The following is a 9787-nucleotide window of genomic DNA, read 5'->3' as shown; positions in this document are numbered from 1 at the left end:
AGGGACCAATCCTGTCCTCTGATTACTCAGAGCGTTTTAAAACTCACTGCTCAGTTTTTACCTTAACCTGCCAACTGCAGGAGACAAGTGGACAACCCGCTCTGCTGTCCCCTTCAATGTCTTCACAGATCTGAAATGTCTCTCAACTCCTTAGGTGTCTCAGTTTGAAGGTGTCACAGTGTGACGTCTTTGTCCCCACAGAGACAGAGTGATGTGGTTCAGGTCTGTAATCTGAGTTGAATCGTTTGCTCAACACTTTTTTCGTGTCTTTGGAGAGTGTGAATCGTGTGAATGTTGTCGGGTCGCAGCAGCTTGGTCTCTGCGCATGAACGCAGCGTCTATTTTAATCTCATCCTGATGCTTTTAATGTGAAAATAATGAGGAGGGAAGTGGCGGCCTGCTGGGAAACTCAGGAGCTGCTTTTATATGAAAAGCTGGTAATGAAGTGAATTTTATGAGGTTTCCGTTGATTAAGAGCAGCTGGCTCAGGTGATCCGCAGACGGAGACGGACGGAGACACAGCTGGGGGACATCTGAACAAGTCTGCAGACAGAAAGACAATCATTAATCCCATTAAAGACGGTCGGAGATTAAATTCACTTTCTTCTGTTTGTGTCCCATCAGCAGCTTCCAGCCAAACGTCCTCCATCGGTCCAACAAGAGAGATATAATTTTTACAGATATCATATCTGTGTGAGCGTCACTGAATGGGACAATACCAGACCCGCTGGCAAGACCCAGAACCGGAGGCAAAACCCAGACCCGCAGGCAAAACCCAGAACCGCAGGCAAAACCCAGACCCGCAGGCAAAACCCAGAACCACAGGCAAGACCCAGACACGCAGGCAAGACCCAGAACCACAGGCAGGACCCAGACATGCAGGCAAAACGTCTCCAACATGTCATGTGATCAGAGATCAAACGCTCAGAGACTAGGAAGATTTATTGCGACATATTACAGAATAAATTCATCCATTAATTTAAATATAAATATTACAACAAACTGGACTCAAGAATCAACACAACATTCAAATAAAAACCAAAACCTTTCCAAAAAATCCAACCAGAAATCTGGATTCAAGTACAAAGTCAACATTTAAAAACATCTTATAAGAGCAGAGTCGAGAAAAAACAATATTATCATGTCAATAAAATCATGAACGTTTAAATTCAGACACCAGTAAAAAAAACACACACACACAGAAATCACCCATAGAGTCAACAAGAAAACAAAATCAGAACAAAAGTTTGGCTGAAAATGCAAAACCCCCCAAAAATTTCTGGAACATATCAATAAAAATCTGACATGAACACATCACAGTTTAGATTCACATTGTAAACATTTGTATAAAAAAACAAAAATTCAGCTGAAATGTGACAAAGTGAAGTCCAAACCCAAGTGTCACTTTAACCCCTTAGTGCCCGCTTTTATATCACACACACACATATTGCTTTGCAAACAAAATGCACTTCTCAAAATCAAGCTAAATAATATTATACATCAATATGATTTTCTACTTTCACTGAGTTTATTTTAACCAGCATCAGCTGGAATCATAAATATCAAATTTTCATTAATTTTCAGAATTGTAACCCTTTAAATGCCAATTTTTTTCATGATGATGCCACTATGTTAAAAGATCTTTTTAGATAATAATAAAATTTTTTAAAAAGCAGTCAAAAGCCCAGAATGACACCCAGAAATAATACAAGTCCTGTTTTTCTGCTCTGATGGCTGTGGGATCAAAAATGTCAGTTTGAATGGGTTTCAATGGAGCATTTTTTGACCTGAACAGTCTGAATGTAACTATTTAGTTTCCACAGTGTATTTTAGACTTATTGTAGGAGCTGAGCTGCAAATTCACTGATTACACTCAAATACACAATCTGGACTACATTTAGGACATAAGCATCAACACACACACAATTATCACAACAGGAAGAAGAAAAGAGACTAAAATGAGACAAACAGCCCCTAAAGGGTTAATAACAAGCAGTCCCTTAAGGGTTAATGTCAAATAGTCCCTAAGGGTTTTAAAGTGTTAAAATCTGGGAATTATATGTGAAGTTATTGTCTTTGGGAGAAAAATAAAACTCAGACATTCATATGAAAAAAATATTCAGAGAGAAAACATAAACATTTATATCAAAACGAAATCCGGCAGATTTGAAGCTCCGCCTCCTCACGCTTTATTCTGAAGGTTAGAATGTCGACTGCATTTAGTCTGAAGTGGTTCAGACACTTTATTTGTTTCCTCTCTCTGCTCTTTGTTCTGTCCAGGAAAGATTATTTATTCATCTAATATACATGTAATAGAATAAAAAAACAATTACAGTCTTAGAGCTGCGTCTGTGAGTGCTCTTCTTCTTCTGTGGTGTCTTGAAGCAGCAGTGTGACTGTAACTGAAGCTGACTGAAGAAGTAGAAGCTGCAGTCACTCTGGTTTCAGCCACAACTGGAAAACGTCACACAGAGAGCTGAAACTAACAACAAAATGTCACACTTTTAATCATATCACCTGTTTATGCTTCATTAAAATATTAAATCAGAGCTTCTGTCTCATCAGGACATAAAACACGTTTGTTTTAGTGAAATCAGTGGATTCAGCAACATGCAACCTAAAATAACACAGAAAGCCTCGAGACAGAGTGCAAAAGAAACATGCTATAAAAGGACATTTGAATGCAATTAAAAGCTTAAAGAGCTAGATAAAAGAATAAGAAGATAAAAAATTACTAAGACAGGTTTAAAATACAAAAATAAAAGTTACAATGCAGTGTAAGAAATTAATAAACTCTAAATAAATGATTAGCCATTAATATACTGTACTTTGTAAATTTTAAAAACCCTAACTTAACATTAATACTTAACATTAAAATGAGGTTTGGAGTTCCTCAGGGATGAATTCTGGTGTCTCTTTAATTTCCTTTAACTTCTGCATATTTTTAATCATCATGTTGCTGCCGTCACACAGAAGACAAATTCAAGTTTGATTAAAGTAACTGACCTTGGCATAGTTTATAATAGAAATTTAACGTCATTGGTGGCGCAACAGTGATGCGGCCAATCAGCATCACACATTTAAGATCTGGTGCTACTCGTCTTAAACTTTTGAGATGTTACGTATATTTGGACCAAACCTGAAAACTGTTTAAATGTAGATACATTTGGGAAAGACCTCAAAAAGAAATTCAGAACAGTTATGTTTAGATATAACTGGACAAAAAAAAGGATAAAATCTGACTTGTAAACATAAAGCTAAAAAATGTGTCATTTACTAAAAAAAATAATTTGAATGAAAATCTGAATATTCTCATCGGACTTGATCCAACATTTTAAGCAAAAATAAGAAAAACAATGATTTATTTTACACACCAAATTAAAACTTTTCAAAAAGTAAATATGTTTTAGAGACTTTGATCTCCACCACAATTTAACACAAAGTGTCGAACAACGAACAAAGTTTGAGTTTGTTATAAAAAGATGACTATGATTTTAAAAATACACCTGGACCTAAGAATGAGCTGAAAGCTTCCTCTGAGCAGCGGCGGTGTCTGACCTTCTTCACGGGCAGAAAACACGCAGCACTTCGACTGATGCGTGGGGTCAGAAATCTGGAGCACAGCAGCACCTTGTGTCTGTGGTTGAATCAATGCTAACAACACTTTATGAGATTGATCCGATCGGCTCCACGATGGGCTTCGTCTTCTGTGGTCACTGACGGGGGTTTCCACTGACAGGAATTTTCCATCATGACCACTTCCTGTCACTGTAATACCTTGGGACGTTAATAGACAGGTATACAGACACTAACAGAGAGGTGTAGATCTGCAGAGCTCAGAGGCCTCCGGGACTGTTGGATGGAGGGGTCTGGATCGACCGGGACTTTCCCTGCAGTCCTCAGGAGGGCCTCAAGAAACCGAAAGACTGTGCAGTTTGGTCTAAGTTCTGAACATCGTGTGGGGGGAAAATCAGACGCACCACACCTCCCCTACAGTGACGGATGGTGGCAGCAGCATCATGCTGTGGGGGGACGGGTGTCCTTGAAGAGAACCTGGTCCAGAGGACTAAAGGATGAAGCTTCACCTTCCAGCAGGACAAAGACCTGGAGCTTGCTGTCAAGACAGCAAAGACACAACTCAAAATGTTTTCCAGTGGTCTATCCAGGACCAGGACCTCAACCCAGTCAAACATCTCTGGAGGGACCTGAATATGTCCATCGGTCTGTCCAGCCTGACAGAGTATCTGGTTCAGGTGTATGAAGTTCCGAGTTCACTTTTTCATTGCCGAAGGCGAAATTTTTTCAGGTTGTCCATCTGTCCGTGTCGGGGGGGGGGGCTATTTGGTCAGAAATGCTGAACTGGCGACACTAATCTGTGAACTGTGCTGATTCTGTGTGAAGCATCCATGTTAACAGTGACACCCAACTGTCAGACACACTGGACTGGTGCACGGACGCAAACAACCTCAAAGAAATTTAATTTCAATTTAATTTTATTGATGAAGCCCATTATCATAAATCACAGTTTGCCTCAGAGGGCTTTACTTTGTATAACGTCCCTCCGTCCTTTCGCTGTCACAGCGACAAAGGAAAAACGGCGGTGATTCTAGTTTGTTTTTCATAAAGCTGCAGAAGTTTCTGAAATCCTGTTTTGGCTCTGTAATCATGGGATGCTGAGTGTAAACTGATGAGGGGAAAGTTATTTTTAATGATTAAGTTACATAATAAATACTGTCTGAATGTTTATATCACATAGGAACAACGAAAGAAACACATTCATTAGTTTGCATTAAAAAACAAAATTCCCTTTTTTGTACTGACAAAATTAAAGACTTGTGCTTATTGAAGTTGATTAAAGCAAAGAAGTGTTTAAGTCTTACTGTTTGAAAATGAATCCACATGATTCTGTTTCCTGCTGTAACCTTGTTTCTGATTGTCCGGTCTCATTGACTGAGCCCCTGCAGATATCAGTCATACTGCAACGAGTTCATCGTTATCACGCAAAGTCTTTGAGGGCCGAAGACCGCACGCCACTGATAGACAGGCCTCAAGTCTGTTTCAGTTGTTGGCATTCAAACATTTACGCCTCAGCAACAATCGATCATTGCACTTACATGATAATAGAGGCTGACGGTTGTTTTCCCGTGGTTCAGAGGTAGAGCAGGTCGGGAACTAATCTGAAGGTTGGCAGTTCAAACCCTGCTCCTTTAGTCCACATGTTAAAGTATCTTAGGGCAATATACTGAACCCCAAATTGCTCCTGATGGCTATGCTGGTGGTGTGTGATTGTGTATGAATGGTAAAAAACTGAATAGCAGGTGGCATCTTGTACAGTAATCTTGGCCAGCAGTGTGTGAATGTGTGTGAAAGTGTGACTGTGACTTGTAGTGTGAAAGCACTTTGAGTGATTAAATGACTCGAAAAGCACTATACAAAAACAAGTCCTGGTTGTAGGATGAAGGTAAAGGTCCTGGTCGTGGAGGTAAAGGCCGTGGTTGTAGGATGAAGGTAAAGGTCCTGGTCGTGGAGGTAAAGGCCATGGTTGTAGGATGAAGGTAAAGGTCCTGGTTGTAGAATAAAGGTCTTAGTTGTAGGATGAAGGTAAAGGTCCTGGTTGTAGAATAAAGGTCTTAGTTGTAGGATGAAGGTAAAGGTCCTGGTTGTAGAATAAAGGTCTTAGTTTTAGGATGAAGGTAAAGGTCCTGGTTGTAAGATAACCCTATATAAAGCAAGAGGGCCCATCTGCGGGCCGTAACACATCATGATTACATTGTGCTATTAACAGAGCAGCCATTCAGTGTGGTATATGGTATATGGTATATGTTATATGGCCATTTCAAGATACAACCACCACAGCAGGTTCTATAACCACCTGTATCAGAAAAACAAACAATCGTGACTTGCAAGAAAAAGTGTTGTTACTCACCTACGATGGCTTAGGATTTTCCACACATCAATAATATTCCAACAAAAACAGTTGTGATATACGCCCAGAGGTCCAGAAGATCAAATCCAGTAAAATATTTAGTCCAGGCACATTATAACACCGTTAAATATCTTAGAAGCCCATAGCATCATTTCAGACCGTCCGGTAAATGTACAATATTTTTGCCGTATTTTCTGTAATAATATGCATATGCATGCATACAATGCCGGTCCTGGGGTATCAAAATAGTGACTGGTGACTCTTGTGATTGACATTTCGTTTGAGTCAATGTAAGCTTCTGTATACAGTTTAGAGACTGTTAAAGCCAATGAGTGCCTGCAATGAAAGAAGGGGCCTGCCTCTCTTTAGGGGTATAGAACGCCCACCAGATGCAATCGAGTGTGCTGATGATTGACGTTTCATTTAGCCAATGAAATACTGAACATGGGGATGTGCTGGTTCATGGGGTTGGTCTCAGTAGAAGAGGGGGAATCCCCTGCATAAAGGAACAGTCAGCTGGTGTGCTCTGGTGCGCTTTGTGCGTCATTGTCATCTGTGCATCTGTTTTTAGCTTGTTTTGGAGAGAAAAAAGAGTGAATATTGCCAAAAGGGGCATTGTTTGTTTTTATAAGTACCCATTTGTTTCAATGTGTGCCCTGGGGTGGGGGTAGTGTGTGTGGACGAGTGAGAGGATGGGGTGGGGGTTGTAAAAAGTAGAATATGGAAAAGATGGAAAAGTTTCTTTGTTAATTTTGTACATAACTTTAATCATATTTTCACATTATAGGCAAACGTGCTGCAGAATTTGATAAAGACTGGGAGCCAGGTACTTCTGCCCCTGCAAACAAGTGGCCACACACAATGGAAAAGCAGGACAGTACTTCATCAGAGGAGGAGCACCATCCCTCCCCTCCATAGAGAGGTACTGCGGGATGAAGACACCACAAAAGCGTTCTACCTGTGATGTGCCGCTGTGTATACTATATACATATATATGTATGTATGTATATATATATAGAAATATTATGTAAGTAGTTTGCTGAAGGTTGTTGTGAATATGTGCATCTAATGATATGTAAATAGTTTGCTGTGTTTTACTTTTGATATAAACTTGTTTTCCACTACAACTCTTGTTTTTACTATTTTTTTTAAACACAAAGTTTGTACGCAAAGTTATAAAAATACATTATATTTTGTTTATGCTTCTGTTACTCTGAATTAGTAATACTGATGGTGTTTTTTTTATACCTGAGAGGATACCTCTAAGTGGCAGCTTTCAGTAGAGCCCAAAATTATGACTGTTCGTTGAAGCATTCAAAAATGGCAGCCTTTTTACCAAAACATGTGACTATGGTTACCAAAGGGCCTTTTTGGAGTCTCCAAAATGTCCCTTTTTGGAAACACCTAGACATACTCTTAGAAAAAACTGTGTAAAATAGTAATTTTCTGTAATACTGTTATCAACTTTCAGCTTGAAATAGATAAACTCTTATACTATGGTCCCACAGTGAGTACCAGCAATACCTGCCAGTTACAGTCATCTGCAGCGTCTGTTTCCTATAAAAAATTGGGCAAAAAACCTGTGTTTACACTTATGTAACTCAATGACAAAACTAATTACAGTGATTCTAACTATTTGGGATACAACTTCAGCGTGTTACCATTCATATGAGACCGTGCAAGTTCATGTGCTAAAAATAAACAAGAACAGCTCTCAGTTTACTTTGGGTACGTCTTGACAGGCGTTTTAGGTTAATTTTACAGGAGTTAGAGCAGGATGAAGGTAGGGTCCTGGTCATAGGATGAAGGTCAAGGTCCTGTTCACAGGATGAAGGTAGAGGTCCCGTTCACAGGATGAAGGTAGAGGTCCTGTTCGCAGGATGAAGGTAGAGGTCCTGTTTGTAGAATGAAGGTAGAGGTCCTGTTCGTAGGATGAAGGTAGAGGTCCTGGTCATAGGATGAAGGTCAAGGTCCTGTTCGTAGGATGAAGGTAGAGGTCCTGGACGTAGGATGAAGGTAGAGGTCCTGTTCGCAGGATGAAGGTAGAGATCCTGGTTGTAGGATGAAGGTCAAGGTCCTGTTTGCAGGATGAAGGTAGAGGTCCTGGTCGTAGGATGAAGGTAGAGGTCCTGTTCGTAGGATGAAGGTAGAGGTCCTGTTTGCAGGATGAAGGTCAAGGTCCTGTTCACAGGATGATGGTAGAGGTCCTGTTCGTAGGATGACGGTAGAGGTCCTGTTTGTAGGATGAAGGTAGAAGTCCTGGTCGTAGGATGAAGGTAGAGGTCCTGGTTGTTGGATGAAGGTAGAGGTCCTGTTTGTAGGATGAAGGTAGAAGTCCTGGTTGTAGGATGAAGGTAGAGGTCCTGGTTGTAGGATGAAGGTCAAGGTCCTGGTCGTAGGATGAAGGTAGAGGTCCTGTTTGTAGGATGAAGGTAGAAGTCCTGGTCGTAGGATGAAGGTAGAGGTCCTGGTCGTAGGATTAAGGTAGAGGTCCTGTTCGTAGGATGAAGGTAGAAGTCCTGGTCGTAGGATGAAGGTAGAGGTCCTGTTCACAGGATGAAGGTAGAGGTCCTGGTCGTAGGATGAAGGTAGAGGTCCTGTTTGTAGGATGAAGGTAGAAGTCCTGGTTGTAGGATGAAGGTAGAGGTCCTGGTTGTAAGATGAAGGTCAAGGTCCTGTTCGTAGGATGAAGGTAGAGGTCCTGGTCGTAGGATGAAGGTAGAGGTCCTGTTCACAGGATGAAGATAGAGGTCCTGGTCATAGGATGAAGGTAGAGGTCCTGGTTGTAGGATGAAGGTAGAGGTCCTGTTAAGGATGAAGGTAGATGTCCTGGTTGTAGGATGAAGGTCAAGGTCCTGTTTGCAGGATGAAGGTAGAGGTCCTGGTCGTAGGATGAAGGTAGAGGTCCTGTTCGTAGGATGAAGGTAGAGGTACGTTTTGGAGGATGAAGGTCAAGGTCCTGTGCACAGGATGATGGTAGAGGTCCTGTTCGTAGGATGAAGGTAGAGGTCCTGTTTGTAGGATGAAGGTAGAAGTCCTGGTCATCGGATGAAGGTAGAGGTCCTGGACGTAGGATGAAGGTAGAGGTCCTGTTCGCAGGATGAAGGTAGAGGTCCTGGTTGTAGGATGAAGGTCAAGGTCCTGGTAGCAGGATGAAGGTAGAGGTCCTGGTCGTAGGATGAAGGTAGAGGTCCTGGTCGTAGGATGAGGGGAGAGGTCCTGTTTGCAGGATGAAGGTCAAGGTCCTGTTCACAGGATGAAGGTCAAGGTCCTGGTCGTAGGATAAAGGTAGAGGTCCTGTTTGTAGGATGAAGGTAGAAGTCCTGTTTGTAGGATGAAGGTAGAAGTCCTGGACGCAGGATGAAGGTAGAGGTCCTGGTCATAGGATGAAGGTCAAGGTCCTGTTCGTAGGATGAAGGTAGAGGTCCTGGTCGTAGGATGAAGGTAGAGGTCCTGTTTGTAGGATGAAGGTAGAGGTCCTGGTCGTAGGATGAAGGTAGAGGTCCTGGTCGTAGGATGAAGGTAGAGGTCCTGTTTGTAGGATGAAGGTAGAGGTCCTGGTTGTAGGATGAAGGTAGAGGTCCTGTTCACAGGATGAAGGTAGAGGTCCTGGTCGTAGGATGAAGGTAGAGGTCCTGTTTGTAGGATGAAGGTAGAAGTCCTGGTTGTAGGATGAAGGTAGAGGTCCTGGTTGTAAGATGAAGGTCAAGGTCCTGTTTGTAGGATGAAGGTAGAGGTCCTGGTTGTAGGATGAAGGTAGAGGTCCTGTTCACAGGATGAAGATAGAGGTCCTGGTCGCAGGATGAAAGTAGAGGTCCTGTTCGCAGGATGAAGGTAGAGGTCCTGTTCACAGGATAAAGG

Source organism: Plectropomus leopardus, chromosome 10, assembly GCF_026936395.1.
Source record: "Plectropomus leopardus strain MGB_pleo_1.0 chromosome 10, ASM2693639v1, whole genome shotgun sequence".
NCBI lineage: Eukaryota > Metazoa > Chordata > Actinopteri > Perciformes > Serranidae > Plectropomus > Plectropomus leopardus.
Note: the sequence above shows the minus strand (reverse complement) of the source record.